Here is a 26,532-nt window from a genome sequence, read left to right as displayed (position 1 = left end):
AAAATTGTGGAATCGAGAGAAATCATCTTCAATCCTGTTCATCTAAATAACAACTTAAGCTACAACCTCCCAGATAGTTATTCAGCTGTAATCATGTACTGGCGTTCACGTGATGCAGCAAGCACGCACTCTGCCAACAATGCAACAAATGAAAGAACAGCTTCAAATACAAATACAACGTTTTCATGCTAATTATGTATAAAGACTGTCTATGTTGTTCATAGTCTTTTAACCCTCAATGTTTAGTGTTTTTTCTTTTATAATGTCACCTGAAGAAGGCTGTTACAGGCCGAAACTAGTAGGGTGTTTATATTAAAACCTTTTTAATTAAATCTCGGTTCTAGTCATTCAATTTTTTTCATAAAACTATATATGTTAACCGAGTTAATGATCATATATATATAAATATATATATATATATATATATATATATATATATATATATACGAAATAGCCAAAATAAATAACATAATAAACACTTTTGTATTTGTTTTAATGTTATTTATTACTATTTTATAGCAACAGCGCTGTCTGTATACATACGAAATTTCATTTTATATTATAATATAATTTAATCCTAATTAAATACTTTTTTCTTATACGAGTAATAAATCAAAATAATTTCTATATTATATAAATTTAAAATATCACTTGTGAAATATAAAAGATAGTAAATAAAAAAGGATTGTTTACCATTTAATTATAGTTTAAGAAAATTTACACTTATTAAAATAACTTATTGAGTGGGTAGGAAAGGTTTGTAACTTTAGGGTCTACTTAAAGAACATGCAACATACTCTTTTTTCTAGAGAATTCGATATCAAAATGAAACGGAAATTGAATTAACGGATATGTTCATCGTAAATACATCACTGCATTCATAATCTCCAGAAATGCATTACTATGGTCCATAAATCCATCTTAAAGATATAATAATAACGTTTCTAAGTGCTAGCTTATAATTTATATGTAACCTGCAAAGATATGCATAAAGAATAATCAGTACACTGTTAATATGCATATTTCTACAACAGTTATAAATTGCCCTAAAGTATAATGATCTACAATTATTCTAGTGTCGCTTGAACAACAAATCATCGTCAACAATATGTGTTCAGGATTCAACACAACATTTATAACGTGCCTCGTGTCAGAAACATGTTACTTAAATAACTAGGTGTATACGATGTTTATTTGGATAGTATGAAACGCATAAACGTAGCAGAATTTGGGTTGTCTTTGACAGGAATATCAATTAAGGGATCACAGAGTCTTATTTTCTTAAAATTATAATGAAAGATATTTGCAGTTCGAGGAAAGCAGCAACAGTGCTTTGAAGCGGAAATACAAACTCGCTTCAGTGAAAGAGAGAGTTTATTCAAGTAATTAGTGTGAATGATTGCTAAATAATAATGTTGAAATGAGTGATAATGACGCCCATTATTCGTGTTAAAATTGCAAAGCATAAATTATTTAGGAGATAATAATAAACGCTTCATTTTCTGTTCATACCAAGACGTCTCATAAATTCCGTTTAGTTTCGGCAACAATATTTGTACCTGAATGATCTCCTTCAGTTTGACGTATATAACACGCCAATGGAGTTGTCCAACGGCACCAAAACCTGTTTTTTATTTGAATATAATTTTAACTTCATATATAATCTTGAATTATATATATATATATATAATTGAAATTAGGATTTACTCGGGATGTATACATTTATAAAAATAAATTTAACTGACTAGAACCCGAGAAAGTATAACAAAAACTTTTAATAAATCGCGATTAGTTTCATCGGTGCTCCGACTTCTTCAGGTGAGAAAGAAAAAACCTAAGACTTATAAAAATAACAAGGTAAAAAACATGGACTGTCCAGCTTAATAAAAAGTAGAATAGTAACAGTCATATTTGAATAGATGACCGCGTGCTACCGTTGGCATGAGTTGAATGTGTGCGACAGCTAATTTTAGAGCACCAGTACTGGATTACTGCGCTATGGAAATCAAGCAAATTGTAGCTTAGATTGTTGTCCAAGTGTGAAGGGTCCAGAACTATTTCTTTTGATTCGATAATTCTTTCAAATTCATCCTTGCATATATTTAAATTAGTAGTGCGTTCCCAATCAACTTGGTGTGGCCGTTCTTCAAGGTTAGAGTTTGCCAAGAAGAGGCCATGACTGGAAAGGGCGCTCGCTCGTGTTCTACTGTAACAGATGTCATGTCTATGTTCCTCAAGACGAAGTGAAACAGGCCTTATTTCTGGCCAAAATAAGGCCACAAAACTTTATAAACACCAGGAAAATGCAGTTGGTTGTGTTTTAGTTTTGGTCGACTCAGAAAAGAACGAAGTTTTGGCAGAGTAGTATAGTCGGTCTTTATGTTGAATTTCTTCAAAATCTTAGCTAGTTTTGGGGTAAGAGAGCTGATAAATGGTAACTGTATATGAGCGATATGGTTGGAATCATCCTCTTGTCGAGGATGTTGGCGTGGTCTCAAACGTTTAGTGATGTTACGAGACGAATATCCATTATTTAAGAAAGCGAGTTAGCTATGGGCAGTCATCTATCCCCAGTCTTAGCTAACATTTTTCTACAAGATTTTGAAGAGAAAGCTATTTCTTCAGCTACTTTAAAACCTGAACTGTGGTTACGCTACATTTATGACGTCTTCCTTATCTGGGGACATAGTTTAGAGGAACTGCAAAACTTCCTAAACCATTTAAATAATCAACATCAGAACATTAAATTCACAAATATACTCTGTAGCTCAGAAATTCTCGTTTTTTTAACCGTTTCTATTTTAACACCACCTGATGAAAAGTCCATTTTCCCCTTCTTTTTCTTGTTATTTTTAAACTTTCGTCCTCATGTTGCTAACATGTACCCTCAGGGTGTGTACAAGATATTTACGACAGTGCTCCATGAAAAGTTTACATCATTACTAACTTCCTATGGACAATTTTCCTCCAAATTTATATCTTATCTATAAGGACTCCAATATTGTCCTAATCTTATATTTTGTTCTTTTAAGTGTACTTCTTTTTGGACTTATTGCACTCTACTCCACACATCTAACCGTCTCCTTTACTACTTAATTCTCCTACTACAAACCATCAGCTCCATATACCGCCCATCGAAAGCAGTATTTTTTGTCTGTAAATTGCGTGTGTTCTGAAGGTCGATTTGTCTATACGCGGGATGAAAAATTCGAGTTTCCGAGAGGGGAAAAAAACGTGCTACCTCTGTATAAGTTGGGCTAACTTACCTTCAAATGAAAAAGTCCATATAAAGATTGCTCTCATACCGACCAGAATCGAATTTGGCCTTTCCAATCGAAGGACGCAATATACCGTCGTTTTTCCAATTGCACTACGGAGGTGCTTATTATTCGAAACAATAATAAAAAAGTTATTCTTGGTTTCATTAATTTGAATGAAGGTCACTATCGAGGTCACTATTAAAATTTGTAAAGTGATTTCAGTGGGGCCATATTAACTGAAAATTAAGAAAAATGAAAAACATACGTGTGTATGAAAACTCTCTACTTTTGTTGTAACGAACAGTGTTAAAAAAAGCGATTACGAAATATATTAAAATTATATTAATTGACTAATTTATTTATTTTGATCTGATCAATAATTAAAGGACGCACTTTACAGATTATTTAAGTATTTGTCATTTTTTGCGTTTTAAGCGTCTCAGTTGAACTCACTTAAATTTTTGGATATTTCATTCCTCTGTTGATTATGAAAAAAATGCAGTATCATCAGCCAGTCTCAAATAAACTAGTAAGCTTTTCCACTAAATATGTCAATCATACTTGATCCTGCTCTTTCTATTAGATGTGACCTTGTTGAAGTTAGCTTTTTCTTTTTTTTTTTCCTGCTGGAATCTTCGTCTGTTAATATACCACTTTTGTAGCTTAGTGGTATTCTGAACCTTCGTGTTCGTGAAACTGCTTTGGTTTAATGATGAACTTTCTTACGTGTTTAAATATAAACACGTAAGAAATTTAAAAGTAATAATCATCTTCATTCTTATATTGGTTCTCTAATTCTTTATTATTTTTTTTTAAATTTCGAACATACTTATATATTAGTATTCTTGATTTTATTCTATCTTGTGTCTTTGGGCTTCACATTTTTCTCCTTTATATTGTTATTTTAGCTATCATTTCTAGACTTTAATTTATTATTCCCATATACAAGTTCATTCATTAAAGTTTTATGGCATTCTTTTATTTAATTTATACTTCGATATCCTCATCGTAATGCAAATTACTACACAGTTAATTTAATTTTGTTGTATCCGTATGTCTGGAAGAAATATGTTTATAATATCATTATTCTCACTAAATAATGAAACACTTCACTTAGTTCATTAAGATAATTTAAATCAACTGAGGTCAAAAACTGTTCATAAAAAAGGGCGCTGCATAACAACAACAAAAAAAAGTTGCTTGTATATTCTCATACTTTTTTCTAATAATGCTGCATATCTTTATCTATGCATTGATTTTGTAAGACATTTTGAAGATAATGATGTTCAATAACAAGCGAAAGAGTTTTCACAAAACCCACACATTTGCCATCTGAAAGAAGAGAAAGTGCTTTTTGCCGTTATCTTGTTACTTTAGATTTAAAAGAATTCTACACCAGAAAAAAGCTGCGTTATGGAACTGGCTTTGTAGTGCATTCGTACCATATCTCTTTCTCCTAGACCGTTAACAACTCAAGATAAGGGTCCCATAGCACTGATGTTCTGAGAGTGTTATTATCCACTAGGAGACATTTTTTATAGTCTCGCTGAAATGCGAATGCTTGTCACTAGATCTAAATTGTGATATATAATGACTGACTGACTGGTGTATAAAAGTTGTAGTGCGTTTAAACATTAAACAAACCCACTGGACATTTCAAAATTTAAAGCATTTCCTGTGGTAAAACATATTATGTTCTTTATTGTATTTTATTTTCCTGTTGTTTTTTTTTCAAAAGTTGCATGAATATTTATATTGAAACACGTTCGTATTTTGGTTCCTTTAACAAGCTTTTTTACCCAAATAAAGTAAGGACTTTTTTAATCCCGTAAAATTCATAAATATGTTGAATATATTTTCAGAATGTACAAAAAATACAGTTTTTCATTTAACTGATATTTAAAAGGTTTAAAAGGATATATTTTCATAGTTTTTGTCGTGTTTATCTTTTGGTATATAATTATGTATGTGTGGATAGGAAAAACAAGAGAGAGAGAGAGAGACGTGCATGTAATAAGTCTTGTAAGGAGATCACTGGTGAATATTACAACTTCATTGTCAGCTTTTAACCAAGATCGCGGGCCGATTTCGACAAATCTCAATTGAATGAAAAACATGGTATGTTAAATAGTATGAAAAACACCTTACCAAAAATTATGATTACAAATAATCACGAGCTCTTAAGGCCACCACATACCCTGGGTATGGAGCAAGTATCACCGATTATTATTATTATTATTATTATTATTATTATTATTGAAAGAGACATCCGAACTCCGACAAAGTGGTTCCAACTCCTGTTTTAAGTTGAAAGTGCTCCCAAGTAACCCTACTTATGACACCGAAGACAGTGATATAAAATTCAACGAGATCGGCTAAGAAGAAACCAAATTTTGAAGTGTTGAAAAGGGAACAGAGAGGACCGTGGTCAACAACGAGCTAAGAACAAAGGACGTCGCCATCTTTATAACATGCCATACTGCCTAAGGGAAGAAAGGTGAGTCATGAAGTGTATCAAATGCCTGGAGGATTTATCGTCCAACGGAAATAATATAACTTGTACGAAATGCAGCAGAATTCTACACTTAAAATCTGCCGGCTTTTCAGAAACAACCGGGCAACATAAATATGAATTCGATGTAACACGCGAGGAATGGAAGTGGGTACTCTGTTGGAAGAACAAAGAAACGCGCCTAAAGCAGCCACCTACGACGCAGCCGATTATACCGGAGGCAAAATCAGACGACGAACAGAACAGACAAAAAAAAATGCAGGTGAGTCCTATAATTTCGACTCTTTAAATATACTGATAGGAAACGGTCTAGAGAACATAAAAGCCAGCTTAGTAGACCTTGTGCAAGAACTCTTTAAGAAACACAACGAACAAATAACAAAAAATCTAGCGAATATGAAGATTTGGTAAAACAATAATTCAGAAGTTATAGAAGTGTTTCAAACAGTAAAAGACATTAAAATGAGCATTAACGCACTAAATGACAGGCAACACAATTTGATGAAAGAGACATCCGAACTCCGACAAGAACTTCATTCTCTAAAACTACAATACGAACGTTTAAATCAGCAACAACATAAAAAAGATCTTGTCATAAACGGTCTTCCTGAAACTGCACCTACAGAAAACCTCAGAGACGTGGTTTTAAAATTAGGCCATGTAATCGATATCCCCCTACAACTTAACGACATTCAGACCGTAAATCGGATTCCTAGGAAGAGCAAAAACCAAGGCTCGCCACGACCTGCGTCTGTCATAATTCGTCTTAAGAGCAAGTCCACAAGAGACAATCTCATAAAAGCCAGCAGGCAGAAAAAACCAGTTGCCAAGGACTTGAACGCACAGCATGACAATACGCCAATCTTCCTATCCGAATATTTAACACCATTCCACCAGAATCTGTTGTACCAAACAAGAAAAGCAAAAATGGAAAAAAATTACCAATTTTCGTGGACCATAGATGCCAAGATATTCATAAGGAAGTCACAAACTTCAAAGCCGATACAAATTAAAAGCACAGAAGACATAGAAAGGCTGCCATTGTGAAGAAAAAAGCCTCCTAAATAGTTCAAAAAGGGGCCCACAATAAAAAAGAATGTGAACCATCAAGACAGATGCAATAACACCGGATATATCGGCAATTTCACTTTGATCAGACCTTTCAGATCATTCATTTGACCTCCCAAACATCTGCCTACTTCCAACACAGCAACCAAATCAATAACAAATATATATATATATATATATAGATATAGATATAGATATAGATATAACCAGTATCACCCTCAGATAAGCTAATTACAAAGCCTCGAGGGTGCAGTTGAGTTACATCCCAGTAATAGTATTTATCTAAAATTATTCACTTAACATTCTGTAATGAATTTTAGTGGTAAACAGAAAATGTGATAGTAATACTTCAGTTATATATTTAAGTTTAAAATTATATATTTAATTTACATATTTAAATTAAAAAAATTATTATTATATAAACTGCAACATAAGCAATATTGTTTAACTTGTGAGTTATTAAGTGTAAAGTATTACTATGATTATTATTAATGGTAATAATACACATTGTCATTGAGAAATTCTGCAAATGATAATGATATTAAGAGTAATTATAATTCTTACTGAACCATTTGCGAGAAAAAGATGCACTGTATATATTAGTATATACAGGGTGTTCGGGATAAATTTGACAGTTTCGTAAGGGAAAAGAAAATCTTCTTTGTATCTATTAAATTTAATGAATTGACAAAAAACATTACAGGCAGAGTTAATTACAATACTATCAACAAGATTTACTCAAAATAACCACCATTAGCATCGATCACAGCTTCAATTCTGCTTCGGAACCTCGAACAAGCTGATGCTACAGTCTCCCTGGGAAGGGCCGCAAAAACTGTTTTAATTTTATCCATTAACTGGGCTTTTGTATTACTGGAAGTGCGATTGGTGTCTTTTTCAACTGCGCCCCATACAAAATAATCCATGGGGTTAAGGTCTGGGGAGTTTGGAGGCCAAACATTTGGACTGGTGAAGTCGTAGAAATTTTCAGACAACCATTTTTGACTTTTCCCAGAGGTGTGGCAAGGGGCCGAATCCTGCTGCCATACATACGGCCTACCATTGGCTACCCTTGTTATCCAGGGCTTGACTACAGTTAGCAACTCCACGAACAAAGCCCGAATTCCAATGCCAGGGTTCTTCAACACCTGTTCCTGCAGATTTGCGAGGAATTCTGCTGTACGAACGCAATCAGATCGTCTGCTAGGGATCTTTCTTCTTGCTACATCCTCGTAGTCACCATTGCAAGTCTCTAGTTCATGCCTGATTGTTTTTACTGTATTCAGGGAGCATTGGGCAGCAGTCGTAATATCCTTATTTTGATGGCGGGCACGAATCATCATGATACAAGTTATTCTCTTCCATGATTCAGGTGGGTTCCAGCTATCCATCCTTTCTGACATCTTGTATATGAATGAAGAAGGGTCCAAACTTTTAAATGAAGAGAAGTGTGTGTTAATACATGTAACTTACGGAAAAATATAATTAATTATAAGTATGTCAAATTTATCCCGAACACCCTGTATACAATGCAACTTTATAATATTAGTATATTATAAAGTCGCAACCTAAATATTAGTATATTTATGTAATTATTTGAGAGAGAATAAACTATTATTATTAAAAAAAAAAAAATAATAATAATAATAATAATAATAATAATATTATTATTATTATTATTATTATTATTATTATTATTATTATTATTATTATACACAATTGTAATGTATTATAAATATTATGTATATATATATATATATATATATATATATATATATATATATATATATATATATATATATATATATATATATATATATATATATATATATATATATATATATATATATATATATATATATATAAAACTATTGTTGTATCTATGTATGTAATTTATCTGAGACAATAAAATGTTTAAAAAAAAAAATAAATAAAATTATTATTATTATTATTATTATTATCTCCTATGCATTGCAATAGCATTTATTTGATTTATTTTTAATTTTGAAGATAAAAAATGCAACACGAGGGTTCAGCATCAGTGATCGCAGTTGTCTCCTAGGATTGTGATATCATATTTTTTCTCTTTCACTCTCTTTGTATAAACGTTATCTTTCTTTCTGTTTTGGACTATTGACTTTTCATTGAAATTTTAGAAACTTTTGTTGATTTAATCTCTAGGTTTCCCATTTTTATTCACTACTGTCATCATTCTCTCTCTCTCTCTCTCTCTCTCATTTCATTTTTTCCTCATCTTTCTTTCTCAATCTCATTACCTTCAAAGACTTACGAACTGCGTAAACAATCCGCAGAAAGCAAGCCCAAAGCATTTCTATGTCATTCAGATTTCGAAGTCAGTTCTTTTACCTCCATAATGTCATCTCTTTCTGCGAATGCCCATAATTTTCCAAAGCATCGTGTCGTCTCTTTAAGATTATCAATGCGCGTTTTAGGAATAAATCTTATCGATTATGATAAATTCTTCTATTAGAATGATATCGAAGCTGAAATATCGATATTCCGCTTTCTATATGTTTATTGTACTAGAATGGATATTTATATAAAATCTTCCTCCAGAGATCCTTTGTGAATAGCAGCTATGTATAAATGAATCTTCTTTTGCTGCTTAGATTTATAACTTTATATCTTCATGAATGTATAAAGAAATGGTAGATATGGAATACGATTCCTTTCTGTGCATAAGAGCCTTTTGTATACATGCTACGTTTTTTCAGTGAAGAAATAGTTTCTGAAATTGATATTCCCTTTGTGATACCGAGACGATAATAAATTACTATGAGTTAATATTATGTTGCTCTGAGCTAAATATAGAAAATAACATTGGAATTTCAAAAGGCATGCTGGAATCTCAAAAAGGCTGAAGGAAAAAAGTTATTAACTACTGAAATAGGTTGGCTAAGAAGATTACTTGGAGTATCTCTGCTGATTTATAAAGATTGTTAATTATTTGTGGCAGTCTCCCATATTTTTGGAAAAGTCTTAAAGAAATTTTCTCCTCTCAAGATATGTTTTCCTGAATCAGAGTTTTAGTGTTATCATAAACATTTGAACATCTCGTGTGTAACACCATTTTTGATATTTTAGTCTCCCTTCTCTTTGACACCTGTTGGCATTGTTTCAAGAACAATTAACATAGTATAATAAAAACTGATGTCACTTTCCTTAGTAATACATCGAGTTTCTTATCGAATTCGAATTTTGCCTTCATTTTTTATCTGTATGACGTAAAGAGAGAGAGCATCCGCGCCTCAATCAATAATTGACAATGTCATTTGGTTTGACAGCCCATTGCTCGAATCGAGTTCTGGAAATTCGAAATGTCTTCTCACAAAGGACATTTCAGGCAAAGGTAATTAAGCATATCTCATGCAAAACGTTATAAAAGTGATCACCTCGTAAAATGGATGAAATGCTATGAAAGTTAAGCATTTCCGTATAAAAATGAATTTGATTTATCTATTTACCAGACGGAATACTGAAACATTAGCAACGTTTTCTCCTGAAAACTGCGGTTTTTCGGAAGTCTTCAAGAAGAACATGCATAGTTCACACAGGAAGGAAGGAATCCGGAAAGGAATAGCAGCTCTAACTGACCATTAATTAATTTTATGTGAAACCAGTTACTTGATTTGTAAAGGCCCCATTGAGCTTCCCGTGTTGAAAGAAAGGTGATCATCTCGAAAAATAGATGAAATGCTATGCAAGCGTAAGCATTTTCGCTTAAAAATGAATTTGATTTATCTATTTACCAGATTGAATATTGAAATATTAAGTAATAGCAGACGTTTCTTTTTCTTCTTTTTTTTCTTCTATACTATTGATATGTTCAAGGTGCACAAATGTAGATGTTATTAACATAGAGACACATCGATCCAACAATTACAACATGATCTGTGGTCATTTTGGTCATTTTAAATATTTTGACGGCTGTTCCATTGTATTGATATAGTGGTTGCCGCAATGTTGCGCGGAAGACGTTGAACTGGAATAAAATTCATTTCACTACTCTTTCAAATACATATATTTGTGGAAGGCCATTACCAAAACTGGAGAGTTGAACAACTTTTAATATCTGCTTCGTTATGTTCCTTCGTTATATTGCCATATATGCATTGTTTACAATGTTCAAATTGTAAACATTCACTAATTGACTTTCACTCTGTAGAATCATTGTAAATGATTCTACAGAGTGAAAGTCAATAGCATATTTTAATCAATAATCATGAAAAAAAAAAGTAATGGAAGGTTTCTTAACTTTTCTCTAATATTTCTATATATGTTTTAGACAAAGGACATAAAAAATTGCCATCAGGAAATCCGTTCAGTTCTCTTCCTGCTGTATTCATTTTTTATCTATCTTGCTACGATTATTTCATGGTTTAATGTGAGCGAGTTTACCTGAATAAAACTACTCGTATATAAAATACATAATTTCAATATATCGCATTCCTTTAATGTCAGTATTGTTTAAATCTCAAACTTCGTAATCTGTCGATATTGTCATTAAGATAATAAAAAATCGACAGATAACATAATGAACTATAGATGCTATTAAGGCCAAACTATTTAATCACATTTCAATATAAAAGGTTATGCTGTATTATAATCAACAAATTAGCATATGAAAGATTTATACACTTTTCCTAAATAGAAAGTGTGAGAAAAGAACATATATTATTCAATCGCTTAACTTAAATGAAATTTAAAAATGCCTTCAGAAATATTTAGACTTCTCTTTTTATGCTAAAGCTATTTCAAATATTTCGAGCTTTGGTTTTAATATGGAATTTATTAATCAGTATTCTTTACTTGAGTATAAAAAGCAACTAGTCCTTTTTACGGTAATGTAATTCGATCGTATTTCTATGTTTGAGATTAGTATCATACAGTTAATGGATTGTGCACAGTTTTATGCAAAATCAATTGGATATACTTCCTAGAATTCCATATAACAATATGAATCTTAAGCCACATTTGTCGCATCTTGTATTTCTGCCCTTATTATCATAACAAATCAAAAAATATTTACTGATTTTTTGTTGAATTTTGTTATGGAATATTTAATAAATTTCTTCAAAATATGTAATTATCTGAAGATTTCTATTTGTTAGTGAAGTAGTACTGAAATCTAAAGGATGGGATTAGTCTGCTTTTTTATCATATTTAGTAAATTACCTACATCCTTTAATAAAACTTATTCTGCATGTTTTTTTATCTTTAACGGTTACGTACGTGTGCGTCTATCGATGATTTTATATCTTCCTAAACCACGCTTAGAAGCACTAGTATAAGTCATTGCGAGAAGCATATACATAATGAAGTATAAACTAAATGAAAAACCTTTTTCCGTTGTATTTCATCATAGTTCCATATTTATCCAGTTGAAGGAACTTTTTAAACGGTTGACAACGAGAGCGACATTGTTCTACTCTCCATGGTTTTAGAAAGCTTTTGGAAAAGGAGCACCTACTGGGCTTCACTGAGTAAGTGCTTCCGTAACAGTTTACAACTGAGGTTGCACCATGCCAATAAACTAATATCACAAATAGCAATGGAAGATTTTATGTCACCACTGTTACAAACTCCGACAATTTGAATCCAATATTTGAAGTCCATTTTCCTTAACGCTTGCATGTGTGTGTGTGTGTGTGTGTGTGTGTGTGTGTGTGTGTGTGTGTGTGTGTGTGTGTGTGTGTGTGTGTGTGTGTAAAATATGTTCATGCCCTGTTTCACAGAACTAAATTTTTATTTGCAGATCAGTTTCTTCTCCACAAGTGCTGAGCTGAGTAACAGCAAACTATTTCTTAAGAACCGTACCAGCTGATAATAACCAAGCCCATGCCATGGTAGAGATTATACAATTGTTTAACTGGATCTACATATCAATTGTCTACGAAGTGTCAAATTACGGCATCAAGGTAAGGCTTGATCTTACCTTGATGGCCTTACCTTACCTTAATTACGGCATCAAGCCTTACCTTACCTTTATAAAAAAATTACGGCTTTCGTCACCAACATATCTGTTCTGTTGGTTATAATGTCTGTGTTTCCATAATATTTTTTTATTTTTGATTTGAATTCACACTCTGCATAAATTTGTAAAACTAGTTTACATTAGTTTGCGGGTTGAATATTAGATAATTCAAACTTTTTAACGTCACTTTACTTTCCGGTTTCCGATACGTTGAGTGTTCTCGTCTCAAGCGAAAAAATAATGTACTACATAAGGATAGAACTAAGCAGACACACTGCCATTGAAATATTATTATATTGTAACACGCCAAAGGATGGATATCAGTTTTTATGAAGATCTAGAATATCTTGGATAAGCACAAACATCATGTATTGTAAAGCTATTTACTTGAAAGAAAGAAAGAGGAATTCTTTTCACTTTTAATGAGTTATTACTCACCACAATCATTTTTCAGGTATTTAATTCCAAACTCAGGAAAAGTCTCTTAACCGTTTGGTAAGAAATGTTCAGTACTTTTTACAAACAACTGAAGAATAATGCATTAGTTCCGCTAAATATACACACTTCCTAACCGCTTGCAAACATAGGTTTATGCTTGATTTAACAAGGATAAACATAAACATTTCATTAAATAAGAAATCTTTTAATGAAAAATTCTGTAGTTATGCCTTGTTATTTTGAATACAAAGCACACAATAACAATGCTCACAGATAAACTCAAATGCTGACATTCTTCGCAATAAGATGTAAGCAAAGTACTTTTTAACAATTTATTTTTTTGTAGCCGTGATACTAATTGATTAAATATCAAAAACATTACTTTTATACTCTTCATCTGTTTTGTTAATTTGAGATATTCCATATGCTGCCAAATAAAAGAAAATAAACGTGCATTCATCTGAAGTTAAAATCTAGAAAAACACAGATTAAACATAGCTTATTTATTCACGTTGCAAATAATGCACTGTTCATCTGTCGGTTGATTCTGGATCAGTTTTGTGGAAAATCGATATTATAAATTTCTTCACAGTACTGTATTTCATCGTCACAACAGATTTTGTTTTTCGTTTTATTTATTTATTTATTTATTTTTCTATGTTTAAAATTTACAATTGAAAATTTTGCATAAACAACAAAACGTGTTATTCATGCAAATCCCATCTCGAATCCCTCAATAATGAGAAGAGCGTATAATTCTTGTAATAATAAGTAAAAAATCGATTCATTTTGTCTATAAAAAGAGCTGTAGCAGATTACAACGAACAAAGTTTATAAACTTTAAGAAATGAAAGAGAGAGAAACTAATCTCTGTCAATTTGTTCTGAGCAATCAGTTAGTTTTACATGAAAGAGAGCGGAGCTACGTATAGCACGTTTGTTACTGCTAATGAGAGTTAGAATTGAAAAACGAAGAAAGAAAATAAGGTAGTGAAGGATATTATCAAGCTATGCACATCAGGATAAACTGGTAGCTGTTATATACTCGTTACTTAAATTTTTGTTATTTTATAATAAAAGCAAGCAATTTAGTGCTTCATTTTGAATATAAAAGGTTTAGTATACGTTACATAATGCCTTCTTATGTAACTCTTTAATAACACCAGTTTGACAAACGGCAAACTAATATTAACTGGGATCTCGATAATGAAAGAAGCAGAAGTACATGATGCAATGAGAGGTAGAACAGGATCAGGATATGTGTAAGAAGGAGGAATATTGGTATGGAATTATTTATGATGTATGAAATGACGCTATTCATGCTAATACAAATAATATTGCCAACAAAGGATACTAGCGTCAAAAAAAATATATAAAATAGGATAACTTACTTTGAAGATCTAATTGTCCAATACTCTTTATCCAAGAGTGACTGCTGGGAAAAAAAATACAAGAGTTCCTTCTTGTTTTACGGATAAAAACGCTTTGTTTAAACGGGGATGTAAAAATTCCGCAAGGATGGCATTTTTTTCGTAGAAGGAAGGGAATTCTTTAACAAAGACACATACAAATATTTGAAATGCCAAGACCATTGAGACACGTAATAAACGCCGTTACGAAAGCACAGAAAAAGCATGTAGACGACACAAGTATGACTAAAGCTTTATCTAACTCCACTGAGACCAGTAAAGACTGCTGATGTATGTTTTGCATGTTTAAGTTAACTGGGACATAGTACGTCGCAAAGGACACCAGATGATGAAATTTGACTGCTCAAAAGCAAGTACCAGCCATGTCATTATATTGTGTAGTAACCTGACTGGAACAGAAACTTCTTTTCTTCTGAATCAATAGACAATATTCGTGTATTCAAAGGTATTGTGAAAGCTTCCAACTACTTTGAATGGAAAACCCATAATTGTCTTTATACTAAAGCTAACTCACGATATCTAGAAAATTTCTAGAAAATTGTGAAAAGGATTTCGTCTAATAGAAAACTTTTTCTAGATATGTTATCCGCAAAAATATGTAAAACATATCTCAAGAAAAAAGAACACACTAGATCTGGTACTTACTAAGTAACTTTCTAATATTGGAAGCATCCCCATTAGATTACAAAGCACGCAGATTGTGATCGACGAGCTAATTCCAAGAGAGCTCTGATTATTTAATAGTATCCATAACAAAAGCCTTCACTAAAATATCAGTAATGTCTTATATATTTGTGAATTTGATTCCCTCGTGAATGTAAAAATTCGTTCGAATTACTCAATTTATTCGATACTTATATATAATGAATAATGCTGTTCTTATAATGTTATGATTTTTTGTTATTGGCGTTTTTCTTGTCCTTCCAAGTGTAGAACATCAGCAATAATAATAAAAAATAATCTTATTTAAGTTAAGGAATATTACATCTCATATTGTTTCATAGCCGAATAAGAAACTCAAAGAATTTCATGCCGAATATAGAAACTATATAAAGTTCGGCGAGTCCAAGCGTAAGCAAATACCTGGATAGTGTTACAACTGACCCTTTAAGGAGTGCAACACTGAGGCAACTCATGGTAAGGGTGGTGGAAGCTCCGATCACTATTCGTGATCAGAACAGTTGTAACACTATCCAGGAATAGTGATCGGAGCTTGCTCCACCCTTACCATGAGTTGCCTCAGTGTTGCACTCCCTAAAGGGTCAGTTGTACCACTCCAGGTATTTGGTTACGCTTGGACTCGCCGAACTTGATATATTTACTATATTCGGTATGAAACTCTTTGAGTTTCGGCTATGAAACAATATGGGATGTAATGTCCCTTAACTTAAATAAGTTTAGGTCGCCGAATTGAAGCCTTTGATTCTTCATATAATTAATAAAAAATAATCTGATAATTTGTGTGTGTGTGTGTGTGTGTGTGTGTGTGTGTGTGTGTGTGTGTGTGTGTGTGTGTGTGTGTGTGTGTGTGTGTGTGTGTGTGTGTGTGTGTGTGTGTGTGTGTGTGTGTGTGTGTGTGTGTGTGTGTGTGTGTGTGTGTGTGTGTGTGTGTGTGTGTGTGTGTGTGTGTGTGTGTGAGAGAGAGAGAGAGAGAGAGAGACGTCGTTAATCGTACAGCATAAGAATTGTATAAAATCAACTTAAATAATTTCTCTCTCTCTCAGACCCATGAAATATAAGGCTGAAAGAGAGACGAAATTTGTTTTTTTTTTACTGAAGAAATATAAGGATTTCTGCAAAGTGCGGAAGTTCACATTATTGACATTAGAAATTTGCACGTTTTTCGTCTTATGTTTTTTTTGCAGCCTCAGTGAAATCAACAATATCGATACGAATAGGTGCATTGAAAAATACGTTTCTAGAATGATTCATTTCTATACCCAGTCAATGTGATATTGTTAAATACGATAATATATTTCGGCTGCAAATATAGTGGCATTTAGGTTTCTTTTTACAAATTCTTTTTATTTGTTTTCCACACATAAATTGATGTCGCAAGTGTGTCTTTTTGTTTCCTTCTTTGATCATTTACCAAAATAATCTGATGATTTTTATCGCGTACAATACTTCTAGAAACAAGACTTAGTGGTTGCTGCTATCCTGAATATGTCTCATCCCCATTAGGCGATTATTGTGGCATTTATTATCCGCTATAAGTGAACAACACAAAGATAAGTGATTCTAAATGCTTACGCATCTGCTAATTAATCATTCACATAAGAGCAGTATATAAATTTTATTTGCCTACATTCTGTTGTTAGTGCGTGGATTATTGCTTGGTAATTAAGGATAACATGGGATCCTAATTTTCTTCACCCCAGAGCCGCTGGAGTGAAGTTGCTTATGTTTAAGAATGTGTAACAAAGATTTTTAATGTCATTATTTCTTTCCAAGTGCTCTTTACTATCGTACCAGCTTTTGTAGTTATTACTTCTGCTAAACAAGCAGCAGTGAAAAAAAAGCAAATATCACATAAACGTTTTCTTCATACACAGTTGCAATTTACTAATAGGTGTGGAGTTGGGTTTGCTTCTACATCGAAACCCTAGATATTTAATAACTTTCAATTTAAGAGAGTTGCATACTTTCATTCATTAAACCTTGTTAGAATCGATTTGATAAATAAAGTCCCATTTCATTCCCTTCATTTAATAAATAAAGTCCCACAGGAAGTCCCCGGGAGAAGTAAATCGGGTTGGTAATTTCATGAAAATCACTGATGACGTGATTGCAATGAGTTCACATTACTAACTACAAGCTGCGATGAACGATCATTAAGCGCAAGATAGCGGCTAATGAAAGGAAAGTGAAGCCCGAGATTAGATAGGCTCATCAATCTGGAGGAAGCTGATCATTAAGTGAAATTCAATTCCCAAGACTAAAGATCAGGAATGAAACTTTTAACTTAGTTATTTGCAGAAACATTTGATGAAGAAATTCGGAGGAACATCATCAAAATCCCCAATGATACAGCCAAGTAAAATCACATTTCCACATCTGAATCTTCTGGGTGCGAAGATATTTTGGAGTGTTAATATAGGTGAAGAGAAGTCTGAAGAATTAAAACCACAAGATGATATGGCTGAGATTTAAGAGACGAAAAGAAATGCGCTGATATTCTAAAACATCTAGAAAATAATACGGCTGTAAAAGGGGTTTATATTACACCGCTAATATCCACAAAATGTACGCAGGAATTATTGAAACGACGGATGATTCTTTTTAAGATTAGTAATCATCTGCTTCCGTTGAAATTTTACAAACATCATAATAATTTATAAGGGATGTCAACATACAATGCTGAATTATAGACCATTTAATCCCATGTGTCATAGTGAACAACCAATGGAATATTAATTAGGATTCGTATTCAGAGCATCCATAACGCACTTACTGGGCAAGAGAGAGCATAGTTTGGTTGGACCTCAATCGATTTTAATAAACCTGTTAAATTTATAGGAAGAAAAAGTACGAGATATAAAATTTATAAAAATTGCGAGAAATAAAGATCATGGGAATATATGCAATAGAATATTTGTTTTAGCTTTTAAGAAAGTCTGTGACAGTGTTGTGCGTACGAATCGATTTATCGAAATACTCCAAATGAAAACCAACATGTATTTATGAGATCAATAAGAAATTGCTTGACAGGAGTAAATGTAGGGTTTATCGGGTTGATTTCTAGTCAGGAGATGGCTAGGACGTGAAGGAACCTATAGTTTGGTTAAATGCAGGATCCTTTCTGTTTAATATTTTCATTATTCAGTTAGACTCAAATATTAAGTGTAAACTATAACTCTGTTTGTTGACAATATGAAATTGGGAAGATTATGAAATTGTTTCTTTAATTTAGTTAATTGGATTATTCCAGTTCTCTTCGATTCTCTTAGAAGTTTGTAAACGAAAACTGAGAAATTAAGATTAATCTTAATATATAGAAATCTAAATATATGAGATCTGGTAAGAAGGATGATTTGAATAAAATACCAATCAATAGGCTGTGGTTTCGAATTCGAATATAGCATGGCTATTTGGTTTGAGCCGTTTGTATAGTTAGAAGATTTTGGTCTCCGAGTTCTAGAAGTCCCACTTCTCGTTCAGTTGAACATATCTTAAAAGTTCCATGTTTTTCTCTAGACACGTTTTTTTTGTATTATATAATTCCTCGTCAACCAATAGTACTAATACTAATGCATTATAGACTAGCATAATTTCGTGGGTCACACTCATATCAACAAATAAAAAGGTGTTATTAGTGGAAGGTAGGATATGTTTTATCAATAGATGAATGAATGATGAGTCAGAATAATCAGAAACTCTTATAAATAATACAAAAAGATTAGTACAGTCATAATTAGCATATTTATGGAGAGTACACATTATTAATATAAATAATTAAGGTATTATTAATGGCTAGTATCTATGTGGTTATTATTTTATATATGAAACGACAAGTAATGCTATAATTCATGATTAAGTAAATGGTAATAAGTGATCAGCATACTTGTTAGATTTAATCAATTGGACTTGGTGTAAGAATTAGTCCAGTCAACTCTTTTGAACATATTTATATTATTAGTTTTATTAATTGTCATTGTTGATTACTCACATTAACTGTAAAGGGAAAGAAATAGCATAGTTACATAGATAATTGGTATACGTGAACATCGCTGGTTTCTGTGCAAATAAAGATGAGAGGAAAAACAGAAATTAAATGCCACAAGGGATAAGCAGCAAAAGGAGAATGTAAGTTGTTTGATGTGAAGAAACACCCACCAACTTATACGAAAATAGGAAGAAAGGAGAATCTCATACTTGATATATAAAAATATAATAATAATATTGTAATAATATTATAATAAATGTATAATAAATAATGAAATATAATAAATTTATAATAAATAATAAAATATAATAAATTTAACAATAAAATAATAATTAAAATAACTAACATATAACTGTTACAAAACTATTTATTACTACATGTGAATATATCAGAAAATATAAACAACACAGTTTTATGAAAATAACTTTAAAATGTAAATGCGAAATCATGAATATGTCGTAAAATTGTAGGATATGCAAGATATGCAATTATTACTCTGCACTGGCTTATTGGAGCTTCCTTGTTCTTCCACCAATCTATTCTACTATATTTAGTATACTGTTCAATCTATAATTCAATTTTCGACCGAGAATAGAGCTGCCTCCTTTTTGCAGCAATGACTTAAATTGTCGGCCGATATCTAAGCCTTAATTTTCAGAGACATAGCGAGAAGCTATACAAGAATACACCGCATATTACAATTGCCCTTGACGAAACTTTTCATCTTCCTTTTCTGTTCTGTACCAAAAAAGAAAGAAAAGAGGATGTGCTGAGAGTTCGCCTACAGCTACTTACATAATTCGAAATAGCTGATATAGTCTCCAAATAGTTTCCAAACTTAAACCGTATTATTAGTAAATGAGACGTATTTATTAAAAAGATATATATATAATAAAATATTTATTCTTATATCCTGATATACTTGATTTTGAATTCGATCTGTTCATTACTTCAATCCTTCAACATATATGTCAATAAAAAAACTTTGTAAAAAATATATAGATAAAAATAACCTAATTAGTATGATAAATGCAAACGATAATCATTTACCAGTTTATTCAGTAAAGACTATAAAATTAAACTTGAATTAACGTCAACTAGAATGGAGAAAATCAATTCTAAACATTTTCCGGGCAATTCAGGAAAGATTTGGGTAAATAGAACCGAAATTAATGTGAAGGGGACCCTGTGAGTCTTAGTGTTGATATTGATGAAGGTAAGATTAAAGAACGCTGATGGAGGATATGTTATGTGACTAAATACTTCTTCCTTTTTCGTATTAGGCCTATTGGCCTGTTACGGAACTGTCCTTAGCTGTTTCAAACCGTACCTGTCCCTAGAATAAGGTGGTTAACCCTATGCCTCCCATGTCTGTACATGCGTGTGTGTTCATCGGCATGGGTTCGATTCCCGTCAGTGACGTGAGGAACCTTTATCTGGTCTCTTTCCGACCAAAGTGCTTCGTTTATACCGAATGAGCTACGGAGGCTCTGTGACTAAATAGGAAGTTGTCGGTTTTTAAAGGAACATCTGACAGTTGATGACATATTCCTCATAGGAGCATAAATACATGTCGGGGTTAACTGGGATAATTGGTATTGGTATTAAAACTGCTAAGGATTTTTTTTTCAATAAGTTCCTTAAGATTATATATCGTCTCTTTCTATTGGAAATTTACGATGTTTATACCAAGGCTTAAATTCTCAGCCGGAGAATTATATGGAAAAACTTAATTAGGATTCTATTGCAGAGCATCTTTCTTGGAGATTTACCTTGATCTCATCTAGCCGAATTTTTGTCATAATTTAGATTATATTGATATCACCTGAAACGGGGTCAGGCTCCCACTGTTAAGACCTCAATAAAGGTCGAAAATAGTCTGAGTAGTGGCATTACCCACTCAAAAGATCGTTTGCATTGCATTATAGTATACTGCGAAAATTAAAATGAAGTCTTTATCCACTATATACAATTAACTTAGTCGTGAAGATACTTCACGCGCAAACTTTGTTTGCTTACACTTTTTTGTTTCTGCAGACACTAGCAAACAGGAGAAAAGCAAATGTTATGATTGAGACTTACAAACTTCTGAAAGGCTTATACAGGATGCCAATAGATGGAATTTTTAATTTTATGAATTCTGGAGAAAGAACGATAGTGCATCCTTGAACGTTGAGAAAGAATGCCATCAATTAGGGAGTGAGAGGTAGATAGTTCTTTCATAGCGTGGTGTGTGATTAGAATAGATTGCCATTGAATGTTCTGTGTTAATAGTGTGAATGAATTCCAGTAAAGGAATGATTGATAGCTGGTGAGGGTAGTATGAAGGGAGTGTGGCCTCCTTCGAGAAGTCAAGGACTTGATGGAAGTCTCTCTTAATAATAACAATAACCTTCTAAACGAGCTGGTGAAATCTATAGCAAACCTGTATAGCGTATGGAGTCGTATGGTTAAAGAAAAAGAATGAAATTATTAATGTGCTTCAGGAACGGAAGCATATTAATAAAACCGCTTTCCATAGCCTTTATTCGTCCATCTCTTGAATTAGTCGATTTCTAGGTAGAGTTTTTTTTTCTTCTTCTTTTCGTAAACTCTGTTTTAAAATCGACGTATAGAAAATCGATTGTAGAAGACATACTATTATCAGCAATTATAGTTATGGTTTTGGAATACGAGTAGTAGGCATCTGTCTATCTGCTTCTGATATACAACTTTTACCTTCGGCACATTATAACAGATAGCACAACACCTCCACTAAGAAAGGCAACTGACACCTACATGCTGTCTTCAAACAAAAGGTAAGAATCCGCCTTCTCCTCGAATATCATCAGCACAAAAAGAACAACACTGTTCACCTATTCCATAAACACTAAAATCAAAACAATCAAGTCCAGGCAGAGTAGGCTAACATCATTACTTTTCAGCCTAGTAGCAACGATATCCTTCCTCCATAAAAATGGAAGAAAAGAATTTTCTACTTACGTATTGAACTAAAATTTTGTCAACAGTAATCCAACATTGACTTTACTGTTTTAATAAATCTTGTATATATAATATGTTAACAATGAATGTGTAGCGAAATGCAGTTTAATTAATTCTGAGTGATATTTGTACATAAGATTGTTATATTTCAATCTCTCTCTCTCTCTCTCTCTCTCTCTCTCTCTCTCTCTCTCTCTCTCTCTCTCTCTCTCTCTCTCTCTCTCTCTCTCTCTTTCTTGAAAAAGCCTTCGTTCATTGATAATTTGGAGTTGCTGTTACTGAAAGCTTGAAGGATGGAGAGTGGTTACGAACCAGTCTTCAAAAAGTTAGTAATAGGACTAAAGTAGTTGGACTTACACCTTTTCAGGCAATAAAAAAGCAATAGATATATTTATTAATTGAATTTATGTAGTTCCCGTTTTAGATATTAAATTTAATGTTTTCTTTAACTATAAAACCTTAAAGAAAACACTGTGATTATAATTCTGATGTTTATGATATAATTATAATTCCTACTATGACATCTTCTTTCACTTTTATATTTATTCCAATGTTTCTATTCCAATGAGCTTCCATAGCTCACTCAGTATAGAGGAAGAATGGGTTCGATTTCCGTCAGTGAAGTGAGGAACCTTTATCTGGCCTCTTTCGACTAAAGGTGAATTAGCATACGGAGGTAGGGGTTTTTTCACCCGGAAATTCTGGTTTTTCGTCCCACCAGAACAGCCAAACCGGCCCCTTGAACACACACGGATTTTGCAGTCATGAACACGTCCCAGCCATATGTCGGTCAAGAGCCCGGATAAAATTGGGGGGTTGGAGAAAGAATTGCTGAACTACACTGTAAAATTCTCACCAGGAATACTTTGTGGGCAATGTCAACAAAATCATCTACTGTCTTAAACGACAGAAAGGGAAACCAGATCAGAGAGATTTTATTCCAATGTTCAGAATTAGTACAATTTTCCAAGACTTCGTAACACTACATTAATGTAATATATTTTATATATCCTAGGCATTATTGGAAGAATTGCTCGCTAACAACGGAATCTGCATAGCAATTAAAGAGAGGCTTACCAAGGATTACGAAGTTGCAGCTGAAAATGCTTATGATGTAATTGTGAAAAAGCTTTTGTTAAAGCAGAGAGCAAGAGATGAGTATTAAGCTGAACAATTCTAAAATATTCTATTTCTCTCATATTGATCGTAGTAATTTTCTTTGATTCCCCCATAGCCCGTCTCTATATATTTCTCTATGAATTATTCAGATCGGCGGACATATATAGCATGGAAAGAAATCAGAAAGGATAATGCATTCATAGCCTAGATAGCAAATTACACGTAAAGAATTACTTATTTCTAGACAGAATATAGAAAATAATATTTATATATATATATATCTTTTATTTTTTTTGTTTACAAATTACAAAATTTAATGAGTCTAAGGCTAAAAGTTTCAATATCCAACAGAGAAATGTACGTATAATGAACATCCATTCCATTCTATCCTAATCCATCTATCCATCTATCCAAATCTATCTATTCTATCCATCTATCCTAATTCCATTAGGATAGAAGCTCACTGTTCATTCTCTTACTATCTCATGTAGAAAGGAAATTTTTTTTCGTCTGTTGCTCAAATTGGACTTTGAGCAACAGACAAACTTCGCGGTTCTCTTTATTTCCCTCAAGAGTGCTTACCTTTAAGAACAACAGAAATGTCTGAAACCATTTCACAGCACAAATGGGAAATGTTTTCTTTCGACTCTGTAGCTACGAACTTTTTTACTCTCTTACCGATACGACTCAGTACGATTTACTGCTATAATAAAGGTCTCTTTTTGCGATCTTTCATTCCGAAGATCCCCTACGAAAGAAGAAAATAAAAAGCGGAGGATACCATGTAATGAATCAGTACGAAGCAAATGTGTGTTGGAATATTGCCAAATAAACTCATGTCATGAAGAACAAATTTATAAATTCAGTTAGGAATGTATTAGAAAAATTATTGAACATCAGAACTAATAGCGTTGAACTAACTTTGGCGAGAGACAACATAATAAGACTTTTCTTTAAACAAAAGCTACAAAATGCCCGATTGTTATGAACCGTTATATTAAGAATAGTTCATGCAACGTTATAACTGAATTAAAAATTTAGATAAGTTATAGAAATTTTTTTGAGTATGCTGAGTACCATTTTATATGTTTATATAAATATAATAAAATTCCTATTTAGGAGCACTCTTGCTATAACGACACACTAATGCTTTACTATTGACACGTTTCTGTTGTATCGATTGGTTTCATGTGTAAGACTGGGACCGTAATCATCAGTCGTTTCGAATGTCTGGAAAGATTTTTTCTAGATCTTTATAATTACTTGACTCATTATGACTGTACTGAAAGTGCAATGTGTTTACTGCACATATATTTTACTACTGTGTTTTAATTACATTTCAGGTGTAATTATCTTCGGTTCTGATCAGGAGGTAGCTGAAGTGATAGGAGCTGTTCGTCGCAACAATATTTCAGGATTGTTTTCGTGGATCGGAAGCGACGGATTGAGTGGCAGGTCCCTGGTGTTCAGTGGTAACGAAGAACAGGTGGAGGGCACCTTATCCGTTCAACCTCAGGCTAATCCCGTGAAGGAGTTTGACGAATATTTTCTGAAACTGAACGTGCATAACAACAAGCGCAATCATTGGTTCTCCGAATTCTGGGAACACTACTTCAGCTGCTCGTGGGTCAACAGCAATGTCACCCCGTACAACCAGAACTACGCTCATCAATGTACCTGCAAAGAAAAAATCACTTACGAGAACGGCTACGAACCCGAAAGAGAACTGCAGTTCGTCAGCGACGCTGTGCTAGCGTTTGCATATGCCTTAAAAATATGCACGAAAGTTTGTTGTGGAGGATATTCAAGATTTTGTCCTCTGATGCGACCTGTGGATGGAACCGAATTACTGGGGCACCTGAGAAGAGTGAAATTCATAGGCTATTATAGAAGCAATTAAGAAAATTATGTAGAAATAAGAACATAATTATAATTAGAATACTTAACAGATAAGATATGTTGAATAATCTTGAGTAAAAATAAACTTTACCTAATTTTAACGTTAATTTGAATAATAATAATCCTGTTTTTAAGCATGTGAGCAGAAGCTGTCAACTCCACTTTGCTTAAGATAACTCAAATTAATTAAGGTCAGCGAATACAGCAGCAAAACACAATGACCGCATAAGTTTGAAAATGGTCCCGATAGCTGTGTTTTATGTTAATGAACTCACATCAGTGCTGTAAGCAGAATGCCATAAAACGCTGGTCAATATTTGAACGGAAGAGGCGATATTTTTACAGCTACCAATATACATTCGTATCTGGAATAAATACATATTGTCAAATGATCGGAAAGGGAGCGATGAATATCTTATTTGTAATCTAATCAAAATATTTATTAAATTGGAGTTATTTCGCATGAATATCGATTCATCGATATCTAACAGAAGTGATTAGAGTTTATTGAACAATTAAACTTAGATTAATTAACATTAACTGGACAATTAAATCATAATATAACAACACGCTTTACTTAGTATGTTTCTGTTATTTTTTCTACATAATTTTGAAAATATTAACTGTGAAAAATTAAAAAAAAGAAACTGATCTTGTATGCACATTTCCCAAAATGCGTTGCAGAGATTTGTTTCGTTTTCACAAAGAACAATTGTGTTGTTATAAAAATATAAAAGAACTCAAGTCATTCAATATGCGCTCGGCAAACTTTGATTGCATTATAAAGTTCTCCATTAATTATAACGTGGTGAAACGTCCATTTTTCTAGTATGAAAAAGAAAATCGAACTGCCTTAAAATTGAAGATGGTGGGTTAATTCGAATGAATTATGGATTAATTCCTTAAAGTAACTAAACTGAATTGGGTGCAATATTCGCCTTTTCATATAATTTTCATATGCCTCACGATGTAATCATTTCATTACAGAATGTTGTGCCTTTTAGCATTATAGCAACTCAAATCAGTAGGGCAAATCAGGTTACTTCTCTGTCCATTAGCAGGTAGAGCACAACCAAACGTAGAAATAAAAATAGCACATGAAATCTGCAATGTGATAGGCTACGTTCTAATTAAATTGCTATATAAGTATTATGGGTAGCGTTC

General features: G+C 32.7%; 1 pseudogene; it reads left to right on the top strand.

The window, feature by feature from the left end:
* The window catches only part of LOC150107647 (metabotropic glutamate receptor 4-like), a 461,121-nt pseudogene extending 435,752 nt beyond the window's left edge, over nt 1-25,369 (top strand).
* Nucleotides 25,370-26,532: the final 1,163 nt, after the last annotated feature.

This window comes from Typopeltis vanoorti, chromosome 4, assembly GCF_054136105.1.
Source record: "Typopeltis vanoorti isolate ZY-2024b chromosome 4, IOZ_Tvanoo_1.0, whole genome shotgun sequence".
Lineage (NCBI taxonomy): Eukaryota > Metazoa > Arthropoda > Arachnida > Uropygi > Thelyphonidae > Typopeltis > Typopeltis vanoorti.
The sequence above is the reverse complement of the archived record's forward strand: the minus strand, read 5'-3'. Positions and strand labels throughout refer to the sequence as shown.